Genomic DNA, 14,644 nt, shown 5'->3' on the forward strand with positions numbered 1-14,644 from the left:
CGGGTCCTCGAGCGATGGGGACTCTCCGAGGGCGCGCGGGCAGAGGCGGCCGCGTTCAGGCAGGGAGAGGACTCCGCGTGCAGGCGGCGCGTCTCCCCTACGGCCTAGCGCCTCCTTTCCGCTCTCCGCAGGGGCGCTGGAGGGATCACAGCCTGGACAGCCAGTCAGCGCCTCTGCCCGCCCCGCCTCGGGCCCGCCCCCTCGGTGCCCCGCCCCCACCATGGCCCCGCCCCCTGCAGCCCTCCTGTAGCCTTGGCCCTCCCACCAGCGATCTGGCACTGCTGGGTGCCTGGAGGAGAGTCTGGTGCATCAGCACATGCCTGGCCACCTGCCTGCCCACTCTATCCCTTTCCGTTCCCACTCCAGGAAGGGGCTGCTGCATGGTGTGCATGGCAGAGTGGTGGCGACCTGAGCTTGAGATGAGGAGTTGCAGTGATTTCCGCCGGGCTTTTGCTGGACTGCAGAAGGAAACCCTCTCCCTCCCTCCAATCCTGAGGCCTATGGATGTGATTGCACTTTGCAGAGTGCAGCGGGCTGTGCAGCTTTGGAAGCCTGCAACTCCTGACTCTTGTGCAATCTGGATGCTAGCCCGTCCAGCAATCCTAACTGGCTTCTGCAGCTCCTGGACAGCAGCCCCTACACACATTTGCACCATGCTATTTTGGTTACCATAACTTTGTAGTATAGTTTGAAGTCAGATAATGTGATGCCTCCAGATTTGTTAGTATCTCTTTCGATATTAAGGGGCTTTTTAAATTCCATATTAAATTTAAAATTGTTGTTTCTAATTCTGTGAAAATGACGTTGGTATTTGGATGGGAATTGCAGTGAATCTGTAAATCACTTTGGGCAATATGGGCATTTTAACTATATTAGTTCTGCAATCCATGAACATGTACTGTTTTTCCACATTTGTTTGTTTCATCAATTATTTCTTTCACCAGTGTTTTGTAGTTCTCCATGTGAAGACCTTTCACCTCTGTGGTTTATATTCCTAGGTATTTTAATTTTTTTGCCGCTATTGTAAATGTTATTGAGTTCTTCATTCGATTCTCAGTTTTGCTATTATTAGTATGTAGAAATGCTACTGATTTTGGACACTAATTTTGTAACCTAAGATGTTACTGAATTTATCAAACCTAGGAGTCCTTTGAAGGAGTCTTTAGGGTTTTCTAAATATAAGATCACATCATCAGCAAATAGGGATACTTTGACATCCTTTTTTTCCTATTTACATGCCATTTATTTCTTTCTGTTGCCTGATTCCTTTGGCTAGGAATCCCAGCACTATGTTAAATAGAAGTGGTGAAAGTAGGCATCCTTGTCTTGTTCCAATTCTCAGGGCAAATGCTTTCAACTTTTCTTCATTCAATATGATTTTGGCTGTGGGTTCTTCATATATGACTTTTATTACCTTAAGGTATGTTCCTTCTATGACTAGTTTGTTAAGGGTTTTTATCATGAATGGGTGTGTATGTTATCAAAAGATTTTTCTGCATCTATTGAGATGATCATATGCTTTTTGTTTTTAATTCTGTTTATTTGGTGAATCACATTTATTGATTTGTGTATATTAAACCATCCTTGCATCCCTGGAATGAAACTCACTGGATTGTAGTGAATTAGTTTTTTTGATGTGCTATTGGATTTGGTTTCCTAGTATTTTCTTAAGAGTTTTTACATCTATGTTCAGGAAGGATATTGATCTGTAGTTTTGTTGTTGTTGTTTCTTTTCCTGGCTTTGATGTCAGGGTGATACTGGCTTTGTAGAATGAGTTAAGGAGCATTCCCTCTTTCTCCATGTTATGGAACAATTTCAGTAGGATAGGTACCATTTCTTTGTAGGTCTAGTATAATTCAGCTGTGAATCTGTCTTGTACTGGGACTTTTTTATTTGGGGGAGATTTTTATTGCTGATTCAATCTCACAACTCATTATTGGTCTGTTCAGGATTTCTATTTCTTCTTGATTGAAGCTTGGACTGTTGTGTGTTTCCAGAAATTCATCCATTTCCTCTAGATTTCTAGTTTGTGTGTATAGAAGTGTTAATAGTAGTCTTGGGTGATCTTTTGTATTTCTTTGGTATCACTTGTAATGTTTCCTTTTTTTTTTAATTTTTTTTTATTTTTGCATATTATAGGGGTACAGATTTTAAGGTTTCAATAAATGCCCATTTTCCCCCCCTCCCCCCAAAAGTCTGAGTCTCCATCATGACCATCCCCCAGATGGTGCACATCTCACTCATTATGTATGTTTATACCCGCCCCCCTCCCCCCTCCCACCTGCCCAATACCCTATTACTGTAGTACCTATGTGTCCACTTAGGTGCTACTCAGTTAATACCAGTTTGCTGGAGAATATATCTGGTGCTTGTTTTTCCATTCTTGGGATACTTCACTTAGTAGTATGGGTTCCAGCTCTAACCAGGAAAATATAAGATGTGCTATATCACCGTTGTTTCTTAGAGCTGAATAGTACTCCATGGTATACATATACCACATTTTATTAATCCATTCTTGGATGGATGGGCACTTGGGCTGTTTCCACAGCCTTGCAATTATGAATTGTGCTGCTATAAACATTCGAGTGCAGGTGTCTTTTTTGTAGAGTGTCACTGGATCATTTGGGTAGATGCCCAGCAATGGGATTGCTGGATCAAATGGTAGATTCACTTGTATCGCTTTAAGGTATCTCCATATTGCTTTCCACAGAGGTTGAACCAGTTTGCAGTCCCACCAGCAGCGTAGGAGTGTTCCTCTCTCTCCGCAACCATGCCAGCATTTATTGTTTGGAGATTTTTTGATAAAGGCCATTCTCACTGGGGTTAAGTGATATCTCATTGTGGTTTTGATTTGCATTTCCCTGATGATTAGAGATGTTGAGCATTTTTTCATATGTTTGTTGGCCATTCTTCTGTCTTCTTTAGAAAAATTTCTGTTCAAGTCCTTTGCCCACTTTTTAATGGGGTTATTTGATTTTTTCTTCCTAATTTTCGTGAGTTCTAAGTATATTCTAGTTATCAGTCCCTTATCGGATGCATAGGATGCAAAAATTTTCTCCCATTCTGTAGGTTGTCTGTTTACTTTCATGACTATTTCTTTGGCCGTGCAGAAGCTTTGTAGTTTGATCATGTCCCATTTATTTATTTTTGTTGCTGCTGTGATTGCCTTTGGGGACTTCTTCATAAACTCTTTGCCCAGGCCGATGTCTAGGAGAGTGTTTCCAACTTTTTCCTCTAGAGTTCTAATAGTTTCATATCTTAGGTTTAAGTCTGTTATCCAGCGTGAGTTGGTTTTTGTGAGAGGTGAAAGGTGTGGGTCCTGTTTTAGCCTTCTGCAGGTGGCTATCCAGTTTTCCCAGCACCATTTATTGAAGAGAGATTATTTTCCCCAGCGTATGTTTTTGTCTGCTTTGTCAAAGATTAGATGGCTATATGAGGATGGTTTTATATCAGGATTCTCAGATCTGTTCCACTGGTCAATATTCCTGTTTTTGTGCCAATACCATATTGATTTAATTACTACAGCTTTGTAGTATAGTTTGATATCTGGCATATTAATGCCTCCCATTTTGTTTTTGTTGCCTAGAATTGCTCTTGATATTCGGGGTCTTCTTTGGTTCCATACGAAGCGTAAAATTATTTTTTCTATATCTGTGAAGAATGCTGATGGGATTTTAATAGGTATTGCATTGAATCTGTAGATCAGTTTGGGTAGTATAGACATTTTGATGATATTGAGTCTGCTGATCCACGAGCATGGTATGGATTTCCATCTGTTTACATCCTCTGCTATTTCCTTCCTCAGTGTTTCATAGTTCTCCCTGTAGAGGTCTTTTACCTCTTTGGTTAAATATATTCCTAGGTACTTTAATTTCTTTGTTGCTATTGTGAAGGGAATTGAGTCTTTGATTTGGTTCTCAATTAGATTGTTGTTGGCGTATATGAATGCCTCTGATTTCTGTGTATTGATTTTGTATCCTGAGACTTTACTAAATTCATTGATCAGTTCCAGGAGTTTCTTGGTTGAATCCTTGGGGTTTTCTAGATACAATATCATTTCATCAGCAAACAGTGAATGTTTGATCTCTTCTGCCCCTATTTGGATACCTTTGATTCCATTTTCCTGTCTGATTGCTGTAGCCAAGACTTCCAGCACTATGTTGAACAGAAGTGGAGATAGTGGGCAGCCTTGTCTGGTTCCAGTTCTAAGTGGGAATGCTTTCAATCTTTCCCCATTCAGTATGATGTTGGCTATGGGTCTGTCATATATGGCTTGTATCATTTTTAGGTATGTCCCTTCTATGCCTATTTTCTTAAGTGTTCGTATCATGAAAGGGTGTTGAATTTTGTCAAAAGCTTTTTCTGCATCTATTAAAAGAATCATGTGGTCTTTGTTTTTGCTTCTGTTTATGTGGTGAATTGCATTTATAGATTTAGGTATGTTGAACCATCCCTGCATCCCTGGGATGAAGCCCACTTGGTCGTGGTGGATTATATTTTTGATAAGTGTCTGGATTCGGTTAGCTAAGATTTGTTGAAAATTTTTGCATGTATATTCATGAGGGATATTGGTCTGTAGTTTTCTTTTTTTGTTGCATCCTTTCCTGGTTTTGGTATCAGAGTAATATTCGCTTCATAAAAGGTGTCAGGGAGGTTTCCGTTCTTCTCGATGTTGTGGAATAGTTTCTGCAAGATAGGTACTAGTTCTTCTTTGTAAGTATGGTAAAATTCAGGTGTGAAGCCATCTGGACCGGGACTTTTCTTTTTAGGGAGATTTTTAATTGCTGTTTCTATTTCAGCTGTTGAGATTGGTCTGTTCAGGGAATCTATTTCTCCCTGGTTGAGCCTAGGGAGGCTGTGTGTTTCTAGAAATTTGTCCATTTCCTCCATATTTTCCAGTTTGTGTGCATAAAGATTTTTGTAGTATTCATAAATTGTATCTTGTATCTCTTTGGGATCAGTTGTGATATCTCCTTTTTTGTTCCTGATGGAGCTTATTAGAGATTTCTCTTTTCTGCTTTTCGTTAGCTTAGCCAATGGTGTGTCAATTTTGTTTATTTTTTCAAAGAACCAACTTTTTGTTTTATTAATCTCCTGAATAGCTTTCATGTTTTCAATTTCGTTTAGTTCTGATTTGATCTTGTTGATCTCACTTCTTCTGCTGGGTTTGGGGTTGGTCTGTTCTTCTTTTTCCAGCTCTTTGAGTCGTTTCATTAGATTGTCTATTTGTGATCTTCTTGTCTTTTGGTTATAGGCGTTTATGGAGATAAACTTTCCTCTCAGAACTGCTTTAGCTGTGTCCCAGAGGAGTTGATAACTTGTCTCTCCATTGTCGTTTTCTTCATAGAAGTTTTTTATTTCCATCTTGATTTCTTCATTTACGAAGTAATCATTTAGTAGGAGGTTGTTTAATTTCCACGTTTTTGTGTAGAAATGTGAGTTTCTGTTAGGGTTGATTTCTAGTTTTATTCCACTGTGATCTGAGAAGATACATGGTATGATTTCTATTTTTTTAAATTTCTTGAGATTTTCTTTGTGTCCTAGGATATGGTCAATCTTGGAGAATGTCCCGTGAGCTGATGAGAAGAACGTATATTCAGTGGATTTTGGGTAGAATGTTCTGTAGATGTCTGTCAGACCCAATTGTTCTAGAGTTTTGTTTAAGTCCATTATTTCTTTATTAATTTTCTGTTTGGAGGATCTGTCTCGTGCCGTCAGTGGGGTGTTGAAATCTCCGGCGATTATGGAGTTGCTATTAATCCATTTGCTTAGCTCCAGTAAGGTTTGCTTTATGAATGTGGGTGCACCTAAGTTGAGTGCATATATATTTAAAATTGTTATCTCTTCTTGTTGGACTGTGCCCTTCACCATTATATAATGACCTTCTTTGTCTTTTACTACTTTTGTTGGTTTAAAAACTAAATCGTCTGAAATTAGAACTGCCACACCAGCCTTCTTTTGGCTTCTATTTGCTTGGAATATTGATCTCCACCCTTTTATTTTTAGTCTATATGCATCCTTGCAGGTTTGACGTGTTTCCTGAAGACAGCATATACTTGGCCTGTATTTTCTTATCCATTCAGCCAGCCTATGTCTCTTGAGTGGAGAGTTTAAGCCATTCACATTTATTGAGAGAACTGATAGGTAAGGTAGATTACTGATCATTCTGTTGGGTTGGATGTTGTTGCTATGATTTCTGTCTTGAGCCATTGTAATATCTGGCCTTTACTATCCTTGGGTTTTGGTTGTTTTTATATTCATGGGTTATTATGATGTTCCGTGCATAACGCTGTTTTAAGTACTTCTTGTAGGGCTGGTCTTGTCTTGGTGAATTCTCTGAGCCTTTGCTTGTCTGAGAATGTTTTTATTTCTCCTTCATATATGAAGCTTAGTTTTTCAAGGAATAATATTCTAGGCTGGGCATTGTTTTGTTTCAAAAGAGTGAGAATGGGGCCCCAGTCTCTCCTTGCTTGTAAAGTCTCATTAGAGAAGTCTGATGTTATTCGAATTGGCTTTCCCTTGTATGTTACTTGCTTCTTTTGTCTTACAGCTCTTAGAAGGGCCTCTTTAGTTGATACTTTGGTCAGTCTGATGACTGCATGTCGTGACGTCTTCCTGTTTGCATTGAATCTCCCAGGGGTCCTCTGAGCTTCTTGAACTTGTATATCAAGATTTTGAGCAAGGCCTGGGAAATTTTCCTCTATTATATCTTCAAACAACTTGTCCAACCCTTGAGTGTTGTCTTCTTCCCCTTCTTGTAACCCTATGACCCTCACATTAGGTTTCTTCACATAATCCCACAGCTCTTGTAGGCTTTGCTCTTTTCTCTTGTTTCTCTGCTCTATTTCTGTGACTGATTTATTTAATTGGAGGGTGTTATCTTCAAGCTCTGAGATTCTTTCTTCTGCTTCATCTACCCTGTTCTTGATACTTTCCACTGTATTTTGTAGTTCCTTGAATTGATTCTTCATTTCCAGGAGTTCGGTTACACTTTTCTTCAATGTGTCTATTTCTTTTCTCATATCCTGGAGACTTTTTGTGGTTTCTTGGTGTTGGTTATTGAGTTGTTGTTGCAGCTGGGTGAGTGTTCTTATGTTCCACATACGAAATTCCTCTTCTGTCATATTGGTTGCCTGATTTTGGTTGGTGTCCGTTTCTAGGGGGCTGGTGCTCCTCTTTGGGGGTGTGTTTTCCGTTTGGTTCTTCATATTTTCTGAGTTCTTACGCTGATTTCTTCCCATGTCGATCAGTTGTTGTTTCTTTCCTTAGGTTATTGTTTGGGTATTCACACACCTTGTTTAGTTTCTGAGGCGTTAGGTGGTGCCTGTGGGTGAAATTGGACCACTCCCTGTATATTGAGTCTGTGGGTGCCGTGGAAAGGCTGTGCAAGATGCCGTCCCTGTCAGTAGGTGGCGTTTGCTTGGAGGAACAGGCTATGGTGTTGAATCTGAGTCCTGTTATGAGCTCTCGTTCTGGGCGGAGCTGGGTTGGGTAAGCTTGCCCTCAGGCCGTTAGCAGGAGTCAAAGTTCTGTTCTCTGCTTCCAGGGAAAGCTGTCAGGGCGGGGCTGGAATGGTCCTGCTCAGCCAGAAATTCTGGGTGTGGGAGTGGGGCTATCTGAGACCCGCAGTCTGCAGCAGGCCTCACTTCTTTCCACCCTCCCCAACTCCGCAGCTACTCCTGGGCCTCTGCCAGCAGGCTAGACCACAAGCCACCAGGCCTCCCCGGACTGTGATGCCGTCGGGGAGGTTCCCTGCACAGGAACGCCACCTGGGTTGGGCGCACGGCCTCCTCCTGGGAGGAGGGTTGCCCTCTAGGATGCCGATCCGCCCCTGGAGGCACACACACCTTAGTAGGCTGTTCACGTATAACCCTTCTGTGCCCCGGGCAATGCTAGCCCTTGGTGCAGGGGATCTGGTCTGCAGGTCCGACCTCTGGGTCCCAGAGTTCAAACTGTATTCCCACCAGGGAGAGGATTTCCGGTCCTAATTCACCCACAGGGAGCCCAAGCTGGGTCTATGTCTCTCAGCCTCTGAGTCGGCACCGTTTTTCTGGGAACATGGTGCCAGCAGCACCTGGGAGGGAGGGCGGGGTCCCAAACGGGAAGGCCCCGTTCCCTGGAGGTGCCTCTGGCTGGTGGCTGTATTGTCTCTCTGGGCAGCCGCGGGTAGGGTCGGCGGAGGGGAGGGGGAGGCAATATGGCGCCTGCCGCCCGGCTCGGGTCCGTGCACACGGAGGTGCCCGGAGGAAGTTGGGAACCTGGTGCCACGTCTGCTACAGGCTCACCATTGGCAGGCGGCGGCAGTCTCTGGGCTGGTGTCCGCAGGTCTTTCCACCCGCTGGGGAGCTCCTTTTTTATTTCTGATTGAGCTTATTTGAATCTTCTCTTTTCTTGATTAATCTAGCTAGTAGTCTATAAATTTTATTTTTCTTTACAAAGAGCTAACTCTTTGTTTCATTGATCCTCTGTGTGTTTTTGTTTCAATTTTGTTTAGTTCTGCTCTGATCTTTGTTTTTTCTTGTGTTCTGCTAGATTCAAGTTTGGTTTGTTCCCATTTTTCTAGTCTTTAAGGGGTGACTGTAAGTTGTTAATTGGTGATCATTCTATATTTTTTATGTATGCACTTTTTGATATGAACTTCCCTTTAGTGCTTATTTTTTTTGTATCCCAGAGATTGTGGTAGCTTGTGTCACCATTGTCATTCAAGTAAAAAAATATTTTCATGTTCATCTTGATTTCTTCATTAACCCAGTGATCATTCAGTAGTAAATTGTTTCATTTTCATATAGTTGTATAGTTTTAAGAGTTTTTTTTAGCACTGATTTCTAGTTTTATTCCATGGTGGTCTGAGAAGATGCATGGTATGATTTCAATTTTCAAAAATTTGCTGAGTCTTCTTTTGTGGTGAAACCTATGGTCTGTCTTGGAAAATGCTGCATGTGCTAATGAGAACAAGGTTTATTATGCAGTTTGGGGGGAGAATGTTCTGTACATATCTGTTAGGTTCACTTGTTCTAGAGTCCCAGTTAAGTCTGATAATTCTTTGATGATTTTTCTGCCTTGATGATCTGTCTAGTTCTGTCAGTGGGATGTTGAAGTTCCCCAATTCATGTTGTTCTTCCTTTTCTTAGGTCTAGTAGTATTTGCTGTATGAATCTCAGAGCTTTGGTGTTAGGTACATATTTATTTAGGAATTTTATAACTTATTTTTGAATTGACTCCTTTATCATTATATAATGACTATTTTTTTTTCTGTTGTTGATTTAAAGTCTATCTTATTTAGGAAAGAATAGCTACCCCTGTTCATTTTTTGTTTCCATTTGTGTGGAATATTTTTATCCACCCATTTACCTTGAGTCTATGACATTCTTTACAAGTTAAATGGGTTTCTTGGGGACAGTAGATAGTTGGGTTATGTTTTTTTTTTAATCCATTCTGCCAATCTATATCTTTTAAGTGAGGCATTTAGACCATTTACATTAATGTCAGTATTGATAAGTGAGGTATTGTTTCAGTCATTATGTTGATTATCAGCTGTTTGTTTTATTTACTCCCTTGTGTTATGGTTTTATAAGAGCTGTGAATTTTTACTTTAGAGTGTTTGTACACTGGTGACTGTTGACCATTCTTTCTGGTGTTTAGAACATTTGGAGCATGTCTTGTCGGGCAGGTCTACTGGTGATAAATTCCCTTAGTGTTTGTTTGTCTGGGAAAGATTTTTTTTCTCCTTCATTTATGAAATTTAGTTTTGCAGGAAACAAAATACTTGGCTGGTGGTTATTCTGTTTAAGACAAAAGATGAGATCCCAGTCCCTTCTGGTTTGTAAGGTTTCTGCTGAGAAGTCTGCTGTTAGTCTAATAGGTTTTCCTTTGTAAGTTACCTGATGCATTTATATTGCAGCTTACAGGATTTCTCCTTTGATTTGACTTTGGCCAGTGTGATGACTCTGTGCCTTGGGGATGTCCTATTTGCAATGAATCTTCCAGGAGTTTGATGACCTTCTGGTATCCAGATGTATGGATCTCTAATAAGACCAGGGAAGTTTTCCTCCATTATTTCCTCAAATAGATTTCCTATTCATTTCTTTTTTTCTTCTCCCTCAGTGATATCTATGATTCTTATATTTGAGCATTTCACATAATCCCATATTTCTTGGAGACTTGTTCACTTCTCTTGATTCTTTTTTCTTTATTTTTGACTAACTAATGGGATAGTTCAAACCCTTGTTTTAAAGCTCTGAAGTTCTTTTTTTCTGCTTGGTCTAGTTTGTTGTTAAAACTGTCCCTTATATTTTGAAATTCCCTAAATAATACTTTCATTTCCATAAGTTCCATTTTTGAAAAATATCTATCTCTTTAGTGAATTTTTTATACATGTCCTGAATTAGTTTTTTTATTTTTTTGTGCTGGTTTTCAACTTTCTTATCAATCCCATTGAACTTACTTGCAATCCATATTTTGAATTACATATCTGACGTTTCAAAAATTTCCTCTTGATTGGAATGCATTGCTGGAGAGCTAGTGTGATCCTTCGCAGGTGTTGAAACAGCCTGTTTTTTTATATTTCTAGAGTTCTTGTGCTGATTCCTTCTCATCTGGAACCTCTTCCCTTTGCTCAGAAGAGATAGTTTTATGATTCACCTGTTCTCCTCTTCCAGAAACTCTGCTATTCATTGGAAATATGGAGAGTTATGCTTTCTCTTGGCTTGTGCAGGTGGGTACTCACTGTGTGTTGCTGGCAATTTCAGTTGATTGGACCTCAGACCTCTGGGGGAATGTTCAAGCATTAGTGGTGATACACTAGGTTAGGTAATCCCCAGGTCCTGGGTGGCATGTTTGAGTCCTGGGGGACTAGACTGAGACTTGGCTGGCAAACTTGCCCTCAAGCCTCCCTGAGTTCAGCCACTGGCTATGATGGCAAAGGATGGGGTGGTCTCCTGGTCTGAAAGAATGCTCAGGCAGGAGTTTGGATGCACTCTGAACCTGCAACAGGAGGGCTGGTTCCTCTTGACAAGATTAATAAAGGTAGGTAGATGTGGCACATGCAAGTGCTCATACCTCCCTCTGTTGGCAGTGACAGCAGTCTCTGTCCTTTGGGTGCACAAAAGCACCCAGATTTCCAACTCCCACCTGGTCCAGGTATCACAGATATGATAGAGGCAGCTCAAGTCACTGTGTGAAGGGCTACCAGATTGGCTGTGGGCTGTGGCTGATATTCTCTGGTGGGGAAGGTGTAGCTGTGTTAAGGGCCTGCCTCCAGAGAGGGAAGGCTCCTCACAGAAGGGAAGGCAACTCAGGGAATGGACTACTAGCCCTGCCCTCCCTCAGCAGAAGTGGTAGTTTTTGCTTCGATGCAGGTAGGGGCAGCAGTGGGCCAGGTGGCCAAGGTCTAGTAGCAGTAGTGTGATAACTCTCCACCCACAGCCCCAAACATGCAGTTCTCAGGCTGGCCTGTTCTCTGCAGCAGCAGTGTCTCAGTACCACTGAGAGAGGGGAGAGCCTGCTGGGGAGCCTGGATCCTGCCCTTCCCAGGCCACGTGGAGAGAGGAGGGACAACCACTCAGGCTGGGTTTTTCCTTGCTCTGGGCTCATGACCCTAAGGAACATTCCAGAAGAGGCTGGGGGAAGAAGGATGCTTCTGCATCTGCCACTCAGCACTCACAGCTCCCATGCAGTGGGGTTCAGGCCGCCTGCCAGGAAGAACAATCCCTGAGGAGGTGAGGGTGGCAGGAATTGGGGCCAATCAGGTATGGAAAGACATTTGGCTCTACGGATGTCCTCACAGGTAAATGCAGCGACAGACAGAAGCCTTCCTTTGATGTGTCCCCTCCCTCCTGTCCTTTACTTCCTGGTGACCTCTGACCACACAACCCAAAGATCAGGCCACCTCCTTCACATGACAATGGGGGAATGGCCAAGCACCCAGGGACAGTGGAGGTGTGGGCTGCCAGGACCGGAGTCTGACGCCACTGTCCCCTGCTGCACTGAGAGTCGTTAGAGCTTCCACTGTGGTGGCAGCAGCTTATTGTTAGTCACCCCCCTTGCTGATTGAACCCCAATTTTGTTAGGGCACCCACCACCACTCTGGCATGATTCGGGGGACAACCTGGCCCTCTCTGCAGGGTCCGCCCATTGCTCTGGGCCAGTCTAAGGCAGGCAGTGTGGCCAAGGAGGCAGAGGGCAGTCTGCTGTGTTCCTGGGAAAGGCCTCACTCCGCCAGGCTCTGGGAGAAGCTGATCCGTGCTGGGGCTGCCACACTCCCAGCTTGTGGCCCCATCATTCATCTCCAAAGCTAGTGGCACCTTCCAGTCTGACTTGGGCCCTCCTGTCTCACTCTCGTAAGGTCCCTTGGGGTCACGCTGGGGTCACCCAAATAATCCCATCTCAAGGCCCTAAATCACATCAGAAGAGCCCCTTACCCAGGAAGTGATACAAACAGGCTCCAGGGATTGAGCTGCTGACAACCTGGGTGCTGTGATTCAACAAGTCACTTGGCCCAGTGACTCCCGCCCCATGTGATGACAGAGAACCGCTGTCCTTGTGGTTCTGGGCATAGGTCATCTGGCTTGACTTGTGACCTGTCTTCTAAAGAACGCTTTAAAAGGCAGGCTGACAACTAGAGTCATCTGTAGAGTGGGCCTCGGGCCACCGTGGCGTCACCTCCATAGGCACGAGAAGCAAAGTGTATCCCATCTGCCCTGACCCCACAGGGCAGCAGCTAGTGTCCCCACAGAGCCGGCACAGAGCTGTGATTGAGAACTGAGCTGCAGCCTGGGTCACCATGCCGGGGCTCTAGGTCTGTCCTTGGGCCTATCAGCTATCTTCTCGAGGACGGGAAGGGAGGCCTTCAGTGGTCCTAGCAAGCAGGCCCTGGCCTCTAATCTTAGCTTTGCCACCTCTGTGTGACTGAGCCAGTTCCTGCCCCCAGCCTCAGCCCACATCTGGTCATCACTGCAGCACCGGGCCCTAACGAGGGACAGACACATGTGCGGCACTGAGCCCGCACCTGGAAGATTATTGCTTAAAGTTGTTAAGTTGTCTTTTTTTTCTGCCCACCCCACTCCCTCAGGTTGTTTCCTCTTGCTGTGGTTAACTTATGCTATGAATGTCCGCTTTAAACCTCATGTTAAAATTTGATCCCCAGTGTTGGAGGTGGGGCAGGTTGGGAGGTGTTTGGGTTATGAGGGCAGATCCTTCATGAATAGATTACTGCCCTCCCATGGAGGTGAGTGAGTTTTTTTATTAGTTATAGAAAAACCCAGTTGTTAAAAAACCCTCAATGTACCGTATCTGATTGTAATACCAACCATTCTCCCATTATTCCTCTATACGCTTTTGCAATCATCTCCTGGCTTTTCTTTCATAGGTTTATCACCTAAGTAGGGCCTTATCATCATCTACATCCAACCCAAAGCATGATGAAGAGAATGTGGAAAGGGCACAACATGACCTTGAAACTGTGCCCCTCGCGTCTGGAACTTTCACATTCCATATCGCACTGCAGGAAAGAGAGAGAAACATGTGCTCTGGAAGAAGAGTGAACAGCAGCAGTCTCTGCCACACTGGGCTAATTGTACTGGTGCCTAACAAATATCAATGATGTGAGAGTAAATAAGATATTGGATGTAACAGCTTATTCCTGACCCCTGAATTTAGTAGGCACCTAAAACAACAATATTTACTTTAGGCCACGCTTATGTGTTTTCATTTATCACATAGGCTGGTATAAAACAAGAGTATAATCATAGAACCTAAAGTAGGCAATAGAGCTATATATAGTACAAAATGTGAAGATTACTTTGTGAACATTTTTCTTATTTGGGTATTAGGCTGTTTTTTGTGTTCTGAGGCACGTTCATTAAATTCACTAAAGACATTGTTCATATTTCACTGATTTTTTACAAGTAGGGAAATTTTGTATAATTTTTAAAAATTCTGACAGATTTTGAATCAAAACATCCAATTCCCAGTCCCAGCTCTCCCACTTATGAGTAGTGATTTGGAGCAAGCCATGAAAATCTGTGGGCAGCAGGCCACTCGACTGTGAAGTGGGAAGTAGGATTCCCTCCCCCGTTCGTCTGTCATTTCTTCCTGAGATGCACAGAGATTGTGAGACGGGGCAGTGCAGAGGAAACTGTGCAAGGCTTTCCTAAAGAGCAATTGTAACACCTACACATGTCTCTATGCTCATATATGCAGCGGCATAATTCACCTTTATGTCAGAGAGAGACTTGGTGATTCCACTGGCCTCCCCCTCACTGAGGAAGATGCGAGGCTCTGCCTCAGATAAGAAACTTCCTCACATTGAGTAAGATTTTAATGATTTTAATATTTAAAAGTACGTATCTCTACAACATGGCCCCTGAATATAAATTACTTCATCTGGTGCTCAGGCGAATTCACAGTGAAACGTCACAATGCTAGAGAGAAACCAACTATGCCACATTTATGGAAAACGTCCTTTCATTCCCAACATGGATATGATGCTAACAAAACCAATTTACAGAGTAATATTGACTATTTAAGACTGTCTTAGGATCATTTTTCATGTCAGATGCAACTAATATGTTGTATTGTGAAACTCTACCTTTATGTCTTCCTCTTTGCCATGTTATATATATGTTGGTGACATATAGTATGTTG

The 14,644-nt window shown here is 42.8% G+C and overlaps 1 long non-coding RNA gene across 1 annotated transcript; it reads left to right on the forward strand.

The window, feature by feature from the left end:
• The first annotated feature begins 373 nt into the window (after positions 1–373).
• Positions 374–14,147, forward strand: LOC109730686 (uncharacterized). The gene is made up of 3 exons (XR_012919013.1): positions 374–998; positions 10,572–10,715; positions 13,368–14,147. It is a non-coding gene; the product is annotated as an uncharacterized LOC109730686 (long non-coding RNA).
• The last annotated feature ends 497 nt before the right edge of the window (positions 14,148–14,644 follow it).

The sequence above is a fragment of the Microcebus murinus genome, chromosome 4, assembly GCF_040939455.1.
Source record: "Microcebus murinus isolate Inina chromosome 4, M.murinus_Inina_mat1.0, whole genome shotgun sequence".
In the NCBI taxonomy this organism is placed as follows: Eukaryota; Metazoa; Chordata; class Mammalia; order Primates; family Cheirogaleidae; genus Microcebus; species Microcebus murinus.